General features: G+C 39.7%; 1 pseudogene; it reads right to left on the bottom strand.

Moving 5' to 3' along the window:
* Positions 1-8,551: 8,551 nt before the first annotated feature.
* LOC130471027 (uncharacterized) lies at positions 8,552-8,651 on the bottom strand (annotated as a pseudogene).
* Positions 8,652-14,928: the final 6,277 nt, after the last annotated feature.

Below are 14,928 nucleotides of genomic sequence, written 5' to 3'. Positions count from 1 at the left end.
TATTTATTATTTATTATTTATTATTTATTATTTATTATTTATTATTTATTATTTATTATTTATTATTTATTATTTATTATTTATTATTTATTATTTATTATTTATTATTTATTATTTATTATTTATTATTTATTATTTATTATTTATTATTTATTATTTATTATTTATTATTTATTATTTATTATTTATTATTTATTATTTATTATTTATTATTTATTATTTATTATTTATTATTTATTATTTATTATTTATTATTATTATTATTATTTATTATTTATTATTTATTATTATTATTTATTATTTATTATTTATTATTTATTATTTATTATTTATTATTTATTATTTATTATTTATTATTATTATTTATTATTATTATTATTATTTATTATTTATTATTTATTATTTATTATTTATTATTTATTATTTATTATTTATTATTTATTATTTATTATTTATTATTTATTATTTATTATTTATTATTTATTATTTATTATTTATTATTTATTATTTATTATTTATTATTTATTATCTTACTTAGGAGAGAGAGAGGGAAGAAGAATGGATAAACCAAACAACAGTCTTAAACAAAGGGTTTTCATTCCATTCTCCTTGATTCCCATTCTCATTCTCTTTCCCTTTCCCCTTCTCCAACCAAACGGCCCCTAAGTCTTTAGGATTAATGACTTTGGCGTAAATTGCGTTAAAGAATGAACACAATCTAATAATGGCGTATCGAACATTTTTAGGTAAAATTAAGCGAATAGCCACTAGAAACAAATATTGCATCAAAATGTGGCAATCATGAGACTTAAGACCCACAAGTTTCAGATTTTCCATCGAAATAAGGTTGCGAAAGTTTGAAGAAACCCTCTGGAACTTTCACTCCAGCTAAAGATTCACATAACACTTTTTTCTCTTTTCGTGACAATGTATAAGCTGCGAGAGGAAGGTATTTCTTGGGTTTTCCCTCAACAACGTGGAGTTCACTTCTAATCCCCATATCCTTCAAGTCATATCGAGCATTTTCACCGTCTTTTGTCTTCCTAGGAACATTCAACAGTGTGCCAATCAAGCTATCACACACATTCTTCTCAATATGCATTATATCTAAACAATGTCTGAAAAATAAGTGTTTCCAATAGGGTAAGCGCCAGAAGTCTGAACATTTCTTGTACCCCTGCTTAGAAATACCTGCTCTAGATTTCTTCCCAAAGGTTATCTGGATGTCCTTAACCTTTTGAAACACCTCCTCCCCACTCAAGTCTCTTTGACGTTTTTTGAATTCTTGTTTCCCATTAAAAGCCTTTTTTTGCTTGCGGTATGGATGATCACAGGGCAAAAACGGACGATGATCAAAGTAAACCATCTTCTTAGAATTCTTTAGCCACTTTCCCTTCATACGATCCTCACATATGGGACAAGCAGTTTTCCCTTTCACAGTATACCCAGAAAGATTACCATATGCCGGAAAATCTTGGATGGTGCAAAACAACATTGCTCTCAGATTAAAGGTCTCATTTTGATGCGCATCAAAAACTTTGACACCTTTTTCCCATAATATCTTCAAATCATCAATGAGGGGAGCCAAGTACACATCAAAATCATTTCCCGGCTATTTTGGCCCGGATATTAACAATGTAAGCATCATGTACTTTCTTTTCATGCACAACGAAGGTGGTAGGTTGTAAGTAACCAAAATCACTGGCCAAGTAATATGCATGCTACTAAGAGAACCAAATCGATTCATACCATCAGTTGAAAGTGCAAGGCGTAGGTTCTGTTTTTCTTTACGAAACTCGGGGTATTTTCCATCAATAAACCTCCACTGCGGGGAGTCAGCTAGGTGTCTTAATAAGCCATCTTTGTTCCGCCCATAAAAATGCCATGTCAACTTTTGTGCATCATCCGCATTTGAAAAAAGACGTTTAAATTCCGGAACTATGGGAAAATACCACAAAACCTTAGCCGGCACTCCTTCCTTCTCCTTATATCGCGAGGCATTGCATACTGGGAAATTCTTTAATGATTCACGCTCATTTCGAGAGAGTACGCAATCGTTAGGACAAGCATGAATTTTCTCGTATGGCAAGCCCATCGGGATCAATATCTTTTTAGCCTCATATGCACCACTTGCCAATACATTATCATCAGGAAGCATGTCTTTGAAAACTTCAAGTACTTCATCAAAACATTGATCCGTTAAACCATGACCTGCCTTCACATTATATAATCTAAGTATACTAGATAATCTTGTATACTTGCTGCAACCTGGATATAAGGGTGTTTCGGAATCTTTTAACACCCCCTCAAATGTGGCAGGATTTTCAGCGAACTTATCTTGAGCTACACGTATCATGTCTCCTAACCTATCACCCTCATTAGCGTTAGGGATGTCATTAACATCAGGACCTTCATGAACATCGTTCCCAGAATCACTTGTACGAGTTCCTTCAAAGTTTTCCCCATGTCAAACCCAACGGGTATATGTTCTATCAAAAGCATTCTTGCTCAAATGACCGAGAATTTCATCTATCCGTCTATACAAAAATTTATGGCATTTGAAACAAGGGCATGGTAACCTAGAAAGATCTCCGGCATTCTGAACCGCAAAATTGACAAAATCCCTTATTCCAGCTTCATATTGTGGTTCACCCGGTTTTGAATTTGATATCCAACTTCGATCCATCTCTAAGTATTCAAAATTAAAAAAAAAAAAACATTTTTTTTTTTTTTTGATAAGTCAGAGTAGATTTCATTGCTTGAAAAACCAGATTACAAACAAAGTCCTAAGCCAGGGAGGCTAAGGAGCAAACAACATGACAACATTCATAGGGAAGAAAAGAGAAGAAACAAAGCCTAAATAGTGCATTTGCTCTTCCACCAAATCTGGTCATTTGTGCTAGATTGCTTAGCACCTATATGAGCTAATCTGTCAATCACACTCCTCTGAATGCATCTGATAGTAGTTGAAGGGGTAGGAACCTTCTGATTCCAGAGAGCATCATTTCTTGCTCTCCATAGATTATACACAGTAGCATTGACAGCAGTGTGTATTGCTGTCTTTTGAAATTTGCTGCACTGGCTCTTCCATTTAACCCACCTCAGCAGGCCCATATAATGTACTTTGCTAGTAGGAATATCTAGCCATTCCTCAACCCCCTGTAGACATCTTCTACTGTATTCACGGTCAAAGAAAAGGTGTGGGTGAGTTTCATCTTTTGCCTCACAAAGCAAGCATGTAGTAGTGTTACAGACCCCAATCTTATGTAGCCTTTCTCTTGTTTGCAGTCTCCCTTGGACCATCAGCCAGCAAATAAAAAAAAACATTACATGCACACATTCTTACGAATATGCAAGAAGCAAGCAATTTATGCTAGTAAAAATAATTCATCAAGTTATTAATTGTTAAATGATAAAAATAAAAAGGAGGAGACAAAGGGATAAGGAATTATATATACGCACCTAATTGAAGCGCGGACACCAATGAAACGAGCAAGTGAACCAAGCCAACTAGCAACAAAAGGCTCCTAAAATTGAAAAGAACAAAAAAACGTAAGGTTAAATTTCTAATATTAACGTATGGACAACATATAAAAACCTGAATTATTTAACACTAAAAGTTATGAGCATGGGAACAGTCTTTTTGACTAGCTTCTGCACAAACTAAAATTCATTACTTATTACTAGAGTGCTTCCTAGATAACCCGCAAAACTGGCCAACTGAATTGTGTTGTCACAATCAGAATACTTGGTCAACAGATACTTGATCTGAATTTTACATACTAGTATACTACTCTTAGCCGCATGAGGATCCCATAATATAAGTTTACTCGGACTGCCCAGAGTTCAACCTGGTCTAGAAACCTATGATAATAGCTAAAATAACCAGACACATGCTACGAATTGGAGATCACCTTTGGAAAAATCAAACATATAATAAGCCCTCTACGCGAAAATACTCCAACTTTAATTTATAACTCTGCTCTATTTGAAAAAACATGATACTAATGACATGATGGTAGCTGACAGGAACTTATGGTAAGAAAAAATCCATAATTTAAGCAAATAAGATGGTCAATTATTATTCCTGCAGCAAGACTAATAATGGAGGAATGGAGGGAAACTACTGCGCACAGGTACAAACGAGTGCTGCCAAGTGCTAGTAAGATGGTACCAGGGCCTGCTGATAGAAAATGACACTGGTAAGAGTGCACACTGCTGACTGCATTACACGATGACTGAGTCACTGACATTAGATCAAAGTAGCCGACAGAAGTAGTACGACAGCAAACAAACATGACCGACAGTAAACTAGCTGGTAGCACTTTGAAATGGTATAAGGCTGTCGACAGAGGTGTTTAGACTAAGTGTGTATACTGATAGAGAATGATCGGGCTGGTATGACACTTAAACCGCAGCCTACCACATAAAAAGAATTACAAATGAAGCATATTTCAAGAATCAGCAAATCCATTAATAGAGCATATCTAGAGGGTATAGCTAATATAGCACAATAGGTTATAGGAGGTTATAAGGAAAGTTATTGAGCTTATAAGGCATATTAGGTTATAAGACATACAAAGGCTATTTAAAGGCTATATCAGTTATATGAACAAACCGTAGGAGTTGTATTATGTATATTCAAGTCTAAGTTAAGTTAGGTTAAGGAATTCGCTAACGCGAAGCTATTCTATTGATAGGCTAAGCTACAAAGGCAGACTGACTGACTGACCAACTGACTGATCCTTCTTACTAACTGACTGACTGATTTACAGACTAACTGCTCCTTCTTACTAACTGACTGACTTACTGACTGCTGATAGCAAATGACACTGGTAAGAGTGCACACTGCTGACTGCATTACACGATGACTGAGTCACTGACATCAGATCAAAGTAGCAGACAGAAGTAGTACGACAGCAAACAAACATGACCGACAGTAAACTAGCTGGTAGCACTTTCAAACGGTATAAGGCTGCCGACAGAGGTGTTTAGGCTAAGTGTGTATACTGACAGAGAATGATCGGGCTGGTATGACACTTAAATCGCAGCCTACCACATAAAAAGAATTACCAATGAAGCATATTTCAAGAATCAGCAAATCCATTAATAGAATAAAATCAACCAGACGTAAACGGGCATTCGATCACAACTCACAACCATCATAGACGTACATATAACCACAGGGAGACACAAACAAGAGTGATGTAAACGGGCATTCGATCACAACTTATAATAAATATAATCAGAATTTGAGGTAGTGAATAGTGCAGAGAAGAACAATGATTTGACACAAAGTAATGAGGCATTCACATAATGACACAAAAAGGCCAAAGCTAACATAAAAACACCAATTACAAATTTGAAGCTTTATCAGAAAATTACAAATTTGTTGTTCACCCGTTTTTTTTAGCTGAAATTTTTCCTAACCCTTGTATTCATGTTTTACAAAAATCGTTCATATCATCATAGGAAAATTCATTTCAGATGAAATTTCAACCAAATTAACACTCAAACACATATTAGGATGGAAAATTGTAAAATTATAAATAGGGAAAAAGGGTTTTTTCCTAACCCCTGTATTCATGTTTTACAAAAATCGTTCATATCATCACAGGAAAATTAATTTCAGATGAAATTTCAACCAAATTAACACTCAAACACATATTAGGATAGAAAATTGTAAAATTATAAATAGGGAAAAAGGGTGAGAAGAGGTATTACATAAAATTATAGGAGCTGACGAACTGGCGGCAAAGACGGAGATTGTACGTGGTGGTGGAGACGGTCGTTGGGGTACCGCTGGAAGTTCCAATCAAACCAAAAAATTAGAAAAAATTTGGAAGATGGAAAAGCGAACGAGAAGGAGAACATGTCGGCCCTTCGCCAGCGGTGGTGCGGTGGTGAATTGCTTTGAGCTCTGTGAATTCGGTTCTTAGGTGATCGAATTGAAGTTATTAGGTTTTACATATTCAGAGTTCTTGGAGATAAGCTTGAGATCGTGGTTTTAGGAAGAAGTTATTTTGTTTCCTAATGCTACGCTGGTGAAATCGGCGGGAACTACAACATTTTTTTTTGTTTTTTTTAGGCTAAAAAATTCACAACCTTAATTACATTAAAAAATAAAAATATTTGAAATCTACGGTTTCTTTGATTTTTTATATGTGTGTTTTATATAGTGTTTTACCCCCGTCCCTTGGTACTTTTATGCGTTAAATGAGCTCTTAGGAGCCGTTTTTAGTGCTAATATGCGTTTTTGAGTGTGCCTTGAGTTTCAGGTTTGATTAGTGAGAAATTGGTCTTTTTAGACCCATTTCATGGTGATTTAGGCCACTACACGAGCCCGAGGAAGTTCGGGACCATTATCGTCGATTTTCGGGAGCCCTAGATGCTTATGGTTGAGCCCCGGGAGTTAGACTCAGTGATATGGGAGAAGGATGTTGATGATTGCAAATCGCCCTGTGAGCTGAGGGCGAAACGCGACAATCGGGCGGAAAGAAGAAGGAATTAAAGTCCTCCGTACGCGCCCGATCAGGCGCACTTCGCCCGGTCCGGATCGGGCGCCCAAACTTAGGCGTATTCTGGGCTTTCGCAAACCGCCCGATCGGGCGGAATTTGGCCCGATCGGGCCGACTAACCTCTCCAGCTTTTCGCGTGTTTTCTTTTACGTTTTTTAGGATTTATTTTGGCAAACTATATAAACTAGCCTTAGTTATTTTTAGAGGTACCTTTATTTTCGAGTATTGAACCTTAGTTTATTTTCCTTAAGCTTTAGTTTTCTCTCAAAGTTTATGCAAAGACTTAGTTTAATTTTTAATAAAAATCGAAGCTTTCAATTTCCATTGTTCTTGAATTAGGTATTGCTCTTATTTTAATTCATTGTCTTGCTTTAATAATGCTTTCAATTATGATTATCACTTTGTTTATTATTAATATGCTTGAGTAGTCTAATTTCTAGGGTTGGGGATCCATGAATAATATGAAGGGATGATTGAATAATTGTGATTGTTGGCAATTTAATTGATTCCTATTGATTGGTTTATTTCACTATGCAATTAGATTTGTGCAGGTTTAATTGTGATAGTCATGCAATATCAAGTTAAGATTCGAGAGATGCAATTTGATGTTTAGGCTTGTGTCAATAGGTGGAATTAGAGTTAATACGTAGAGAGAGCCCGTTAATTCTAAGTCTATGATTAGTATCGATTCGAGAGAGCATGCTAGTCTAATTAATTACTTTGTTGATTGTCGTGATTGTTTATCGTCCTGGATTATTATTTGTTGGTGAACCTATGCCCTAGATTTCTTAATATCTTGATTCTTAATCGTTTAATTATCGCCGTAGTCTTAGCAAACCATCAACCAAACTCTTGTTCCCAATAGTCTAGATTAATTGATTAATAGTAGAAAGAACGCCTGTTTCCCTGTGGATTCGATCCTGACTTCCCTTGCTACCTAGCTAGTGGACTTAGGTTTATTTTTGATTAGGTGATACGACTTTAGCCTATCAAATTTTGGCGCCGTTGCCGGGGAGACGGTTTTATTTTCTATTGTTGATTGTTTATCCTAGATTATTGTTTATTACTACTCAAGGAACCCACGTTCCTTGAGACCGGATCTCACATTGTTTTTGTAGTTTCTTTGTCTATGCCCAGGACCGTAGGTACTAGTAATCTTACTCCATTTGATCCTGAGCCCGAAAGAACCTTTCGTAGACGAAGAACTTTCATTGCACAGTGTGGGAATCACTCTGATTCTGATCATAATATTGGTGATCTTTTTCCTTCAGATACAGATTCAGTTCCAGAGATAGAGATGGGTAACGAAACTCCACCACCGCCACCTACCCCACGGCTTACAGACTATTCTAAGCCAAGTCTGTCTGTGCTACCAAAGGCAATCAGGCCTTCTATTGCAGCTGAGACCTTCAAGATTGAGCCTGCATTGATTAACATGATTGAGAGACGGCAGTACGGTGGGGAACCAGGTGAAGATCTGAATCTTCACATTCAGTCCTTCATCCAATACTGTTCCACCATCAAGCAAAAGGGATTGACTCCGGAGCAGACTATGGAGATACTTTTCCCATTCTCTCTGAGTGGGAAAGCTAAGTTGTGGATTAATGGGTTGAATCGGGCGGCTATGAAAATCACTACTCCCTCCGTCCCGGAATACTCGACCCGGTTTGACCGGCAAAGAGTTTAAGGGACTTGAATTGACTTATTTAATTTAATAGGTAGTAGTTGATAGTGGGGTATTATTTTAATGTAGTTAGTGGGAGGTGGGTTAAGAGGTGGGGTTGGGGGAGAGTAGGGGTTGAATTTTTAATTATTTTTTGTATGGAGTAGGGGGTAGGTGGGTTAATAGGGGTGGAGTGAGAAATAATATAATATTGTTAGAATATTTCCATTTTTATAAACAAGTCAAGTATTAAGGGACGCCCCGATAAGGAAAACAGGTCAAGTATTACGGGACGGAGGGAGTAATTGGGAGTCCTTGGCCCTTGCATTCTATGTTAAATATTTTCCACCTGAGAAGACGGCTCGTCTGAGGGGTCAGATAATTTCTATCTCTCAACAAGCAGATGAGAGTTTGTTCGAGGTCTGGGAGAGATTCAAGGACTTGCAGAGAGAGTGCCCGCACCATGGTTTGGATGATTGGTTCTTGATTCAGCAGTTTTATAATGGTCTGGGTAATGAGTCTAGGTGTCTTTTGGATTCAGCTGCCAGTGGGAGATTTATGCAACTTGAGGTGGCTAGAGCTATGGAGGTGATTGAGGAGATAGCCATTCATAATGCCCAGTATGGGAATACTAGAGGTCTATCTAACAAGGGTGGTAAGCATGATTTGAATTATATAGAACAATTAACTGCCCAATTGACTGCTTTACATTATAAGTTTGATAATATGCAAGCAGCAAATGCTCAATCTGCCCAACCTGTTAGTGTAGCTGCAATGAGTGCCCAACCTGCTACTGTTTGTGAAAGTTGTGGAATGTCTGGTCATTATGCACAGGAATGTGGGAGCTCTATTGAACACTGTAACGCATTGCAATCCTACAAACAAAATAACCCATTCTCCAACTCTTACAATGAGGGCTACAAAAACAACCCTCTACTATCCTACAGGAGCAACAATATCCAGAACCCTCATCAAGTCCAACACCCACCACCACAACAACCATACCAACCCCCACAACAACAACCCTACCAACCACGAAACAACTACAACCAACAGTTTAGTGGACCATCTGGGTTCCCTAGACAACACACATCACCTCCACCACCACAACCTCAAGCCACACAGCCTGACCCTATGCTAGTAGAGATGAGAAATATGATGCTACAAATGCAAAAATCTCTAAGTGAAAAGGATGCGAAAATCGATGCTCTTACTGCTCACAACAAGATCATTGATACACAGTTGGCTTAGATGGCTACTACTATTGCAGGGCGGTCCCCTGGCCAACTCCCTTCACAGCCTGTAAATAGGGAAACTGCAAATGCTATTACATTGAGGAGTGGTATGGGTTATGATGGTCCTTCTATGCCCGTTGAGGTTGATTCTGGGGTGTCTGCTAGTGGTCTGGTTAGTGAGAAAGTCCCAGAGATAGTCATGGATGATAAGGAAGCTGAAAAGGTATCCAGTAAGAATGAGGCTACAACTGAGGTTAAGAAGGGGACACATATTCAAGTACCACCTATTGTACTTCCCTTCCCAAACCGGCAACTCAAGAATAAGCTAGACAAGCAGTTTGGAAGATTCTTGGAAGTGGTCAAAAACTTGCAGGTAACGGTTCCTTTTACTAAATTGATTTTACAGGTTCATGCATATGCTAAATTCATGAAAGACATTTTGACCAGGAAACGTGCTTTTTGTGAGGTAGAGACTGTAGCGTTTACTGAGGAATGTAGTGCCTATTTGAAAAATAAGTCTCCACCTAAACTTAAAGACCCCGGGAGTTTTTCCATCACATGTGACATTGGCACTGTATTTATTGATAAAGCTTTATGTGATTTAGGTGCTAGTGTGTCTGTTATGCCCTTGTCTGTCTGTACTAAACTGAATATGGGTGAGCTTAAGGTTACTAATATCACTCTACAAATGGCCCACCGTTCTGTCAAATACCCCTTAGGTGTTTTAGAGGACGTCCCTGTTAGAGTAGGTAAATTCTATATACCTGTAGACTTTGTGGTACTGGACATACAAGAGGACTCTCAAATTCTCATTATCTTAGGTAGACCCTTCCTTCACACGGCCGGGGCGGTCATTGATGTTAAAAGTGGAAAGTTGACTTTGTCTGTTGGGGATGATAAGGTGACTTTTAATCTGAATAGTGCCTTAAAGAGTCCCATGCTAGAGGAAGAACAATGCTATGGAATTGATGTGGTTGATTTTATTATGCGTGATAATGTCTCCCAAGTTCTCGAAAGAGATCCTTTGGAGGCAGTGCTTTGTTGTGAATCTTCTGCAGGTGATAGCAGTTCTTGGAGTGCTGAAGTGGATGCTCTAGAGTTGGCTCTTGATGGTGAAGGGTCTGAACCAGAGAGCACCAAATTGAAGAGGTTAGTTCGGCCGGTTTGTCCTGTTAAAGAGGTAAAGAAACCCGAACTTAAGCCTCTTCCTGCTAACCTTAAATATGCATTTTTGGATGATGAACAACTTTTCCCTGTAATCGTCAGTACTGCACTTGATGCAGACCAGTTGTCCCAACTTCTTACTGTGTTGAAAAAGCACAAAAAGGCCATTGGGTACAGTATTGATGCTTTAAAGGGTATTAGCCCTGACTTTTGCATGCATAGGATACATCTAGATGAAAATAATAAACCATGCATTCAACCCCGGCGTCGTTTGAACCCTGTCATGCAAGATGTTGTAAAAGCTATGGTTATGAAATTGCTTGATGCGGGTATTGTCTATGCTGTGTCTGATTCTAAGTGGGTGAGTCCTGTTCAAGTAGTGCCTAAGAAAGGGGGGACAACTATGGTTAGAAATGAGAAAAATGAGTTGATACCAACTAGGGTAGTCACAGGTTGGCGCATGTGCATTGATTATAGGCGCCTAAATGTGGCTACTAAGAAAGACCACTTTCCCCTTCCCTTCATTGATCAAATGTTAGAAAGGCTAGCCTGTCACAAGTTTTTCTGTTATCTGGATGGTTATTCTGGTTTCTTTCAAATTCCCATACATCTAGACGACCAGGAAAAGACCACCTTCACCTGTCCCTATGGTACCTTTGCATATCGTAGGATCCTTTTGGTCTGTGTAATGCACCTGCTACTTTTCAACGTTGCATGATGAGCATCTTTTCTGAGTTTATTGAGTCTATCATGGAAGTGTTTATGGATGATTTTAGTGTCTATGGTACTTCTTTTGATTCTTGTTTGCTAAATTTGACTAAAGTGTTGAAAAGATGTGAAGAGTGTAATCTAGTCCTGAACTGGGAAAAGTGTCATTTCATGGTTACTGAAGGGGTGGTGTTGGGGCATTTTATATCTGATAAGGGCATTCAGGTGGATCGATCTAAGGTCCAAGTGATTGAACAATTGCCCCCTCCAGTTAATGTGAATGGTGTTAGAAGTTTTCTTGGTCATGCGGGGTTTTATCGCCGCTTTATCAAGGACTTTTCTAAAATTGTTAAACCACTGACCCAGCTCCTCCTCAAGGATGCCCCGTTTGTGTTAACTGATGCTTGTCTTGAGGCTTTTGACAGGATTAAACAGGCACTGATTTCGGCTCCTATCATTCGTTCTCCCGAATGGGATCTTCCGTTTGAGATAATGTGTGATGCAAGTGACTACGTAGTTGGGGCAGTTTTAGGTCAGAGAAAGGAAAAAGTCTTGCATGCCATCTACTATGCAAGTAAGACCCTAGATGAAGCTCAAGTCAATTATGCTACTACTGAGAAGGAGCTTCTAGCCATAGTCTATGCCTTGGATAAATTCCGCACTTATCTGATTGGGTCCAAGGTGATAGTCTATACTGACCATGCGGCTCTTAAGTATCTTCTCTCAAAGAAGGAAGCCAAGCCTAGGCTTATTCGATGGATACTACTGCTATAGGAGTTTGATCTGGAGATTCGCGATAAGAAAGGGGCTGAGAATGTGGTTGCAGATCACTTGTCTAGATTGAGGTATGATGATGGTAAAGTGTCTACACTGATCGATGATTCATTTCCAGATGATCACTTACTTGCACTTGTCAGTCAGTCACCATGGTTCGCAGATTTTGCTAACTACATTGTAGGGGGTATTCTTCCGGCCGATCTTGCATATCAATAGAAGAAGAAGTTCCTACATGATGTTCGGTTCTACTTCTGGAATGACCCTTATTTGTTTCGTGAGACTGCTGAAGGATTGTACAAGCGTTGTGTTCCAGAATGGGAAGTCCAAGGTATCAGCAGTAGGTGTCATTCTTCACCTTATGGTGGACACCATGGACCGTCAAAGACTAATGCTAAGTTGTCGCAGTGTGGTTTTTACTGGCCTACGATGTTCAAAGATGCACAAGCTTTCATTATGGCTTGTGATGCGTGCCAGAGGGCCGGCACTATTTCGAGGAGGTATGAGATGCCACAGAACGGGATTCTTGAGGTTGAGGTTTTCGATGTGTGGGGAATTGACTACGTGGGACCATTCCCATCGTCCAAGGGTAACCTGTATATCCTTGTTGCTGTAGATTATGTGTCCAAGTGGGTGGAAGCCGTTGCCTCACCTACTAATGATGCTAAGACGATCATTTCTTTGTTCAAGAAAGTCATTTTTCCTAGATTTGGAGTTCCGCGAGCTTTGATTAGTGATGGAGGGTCACACTTCCATGAGAAGCATCTGGATGCGCTCCTGCGCAAGTATGGGGTTTATCACCGCATTGGGATAGCCTACCACCCTCAGACGAGTGGGCAAGTTATGGTCTCCAACCGGGAGATCAAAGCTATCCTTGAGAAAGTGGTTACGAAGTCTAGGAAGGATTGGAGCGATAAGCTGGATGATACTCTGTGGGCATATAGAACCGCCTTTAAGACATCTATTGGTACCTCCCCGTATCGGTTGGTGTATGGCAAGGCGTGTCATTTACCGGTGGAAACGGAGTACAAGGCTTATTGGGCAATCAAACAGCTCAACATGGATGCAAAGTTAGCCGGTGAGAAGCGGTTACTTCAATTGAGTGAGCTAGATGAATTCCGCTTACAAGCTTATGATAGTGCCCGGATTTACAAAGAAAAGACTAAGCGGTGGCACGACAGTCGCATTTTACATAGAGAGTTTGCGGTGGGCGACAAGGTCTTATTATTCAATTCTAGACTTAAGTTGTTTCCTGGAAAACTCAAGTCTAGATGGTCTGGGCAGTTCACCGTGACTATGGTCAGCAAGTTCGGGTCAGTTGAGGTAGAGAACACCAGTGGTGAGCGCTTTAAAGTGAATGGGCAACGTCTGAAGTTGTACCACGAGGGGGATACTGTAGGAGTGGTTGAGGTTCAACACCTTAATCCTTCCGCCCTATGAGCTGCATATTCGAGGTAATGAGGTCTAGCGCGACCTAGGAATAAACCAGCGCTTTGCGGGAGGCAACCCGTATTTTATTGCTTTAGTAGTATAATGTTTCAATTTTCGCTTTCTTTTGTGTGCTTTGTTAGTGTTTTCCCCTACCTAAGTGTGCTTCAGTATAGTTTTTGGTGTTAGAGAGGTGAGAAGAGGGAATTACGCTGTTTGGGTGTTTAATAGTGTGCAGGCCTAAAGCTCCAAGTTCGAAAAAGTGAAATTCTAGTTGATACGGAGCATACTGCAATCCGCCCGATCCGGATCGGGCGAGGTGCTCCCGATCGGGCGCGTGTCGACATCAGTAAAGGGATTCATATTCTGCCCGATCGAGCGCGTGTCGACATCAGTAAAGGGATTCATATTCTGCCCGACCAGGCGATGGGTGCCCGATCGGGCCGTCTGTCGAGTGGAATGCCCGAATCGGGCGAAGGTCCGCCCGATCGGGCGGGAATGGCGAGTAAAATGCCCGATCGGGCGGTTGTTGATGACGTCATTCTGAAGTCAAGGAAGGAGTTATGGGTTGAGAAAAGTCAAAAAGAGAAGGTTTCGCAAACCGCCCGATCCGGATCGGGCGAGGTGCTCCCGATCGGGCGCGCACGGACTAATTCTGAAGGTTAATTTTTTGCCCGATCGGGCGAGCTGCCGCCCGATCGGGCATCGGGCGATTCAGCGAAATAAGGCACGAAACCCCCTTCTATTTTTCACTCTCATACTCTTCTTCAACCTACATTCTCTCTCTTCCTCCATTAAACCCCATCTCCAAAAAAACTTCAAACAACCATATCTCACCCAATTCTTTGCCAGATTCAACACACCATACATCAAAATCTTCCTCTCATCATCCTCTACAACCTACTCCCAACTAATTTCAGTTTCCTCCACTCTCCACCAAACCCCCAAATTCCACCAAAAACCTCAAAAACCTTCAAAAATTCAGATTTTCCACAATGTCTAGCCGACCAAAGAGGAGTTGCACCGTGCAAGCAAGGAACCAGCATGAGGCTTCAACTAGCCGAGCTCGTGAGCCGACACCACCACCGCCGCCACCCCAATTCGAAGTCGATCGGGACTTTTCGGATGTTATTTTTGCTACGGAGTGGCAACGGGACCGATTCATCCACCTCAAAAAGTGGGAGGTAATTCCAACCCGATTTATTTGTCAAAGGTCTTTGAATGATATGGGTATTGAGAATGATGTTAAACGAGTCTTTTATGGTGTCGGTATGAAAGGAATGTATAGCATGTTGCGTCTCACCTTTAGGCGTTTGACTTTGGAGTTTCTGAGTTCTTTGCAATTACGTAGAGATGGTTATAGGAATGTGTCGTCGGTTCACTTCCGTTTGATGAACCGTAGTGTTAGCTTGAGTATTGATGATTTTGGTGGAATTTT

This window comes from Spinacia oleracea, chromosome 3 (genome assembly GCF_020520425.1).
Source record: "Spinacia oleracea cultivar Varoflay chromosome 3, BTI_SOV_V1, whole genome shotgun sequence".
Lineage (NCBI taxonomy): Eukaryota > Viridiplantae > Streptophyta > Magnoliopsida > Caryophyllales > Amaranthaceae > Spinacia > Spinacia oleracea.
Note: the sequence above shows the minus strand (reverse complement) of the source record. Positions and strands in the feature narration are given on the sequence as shown.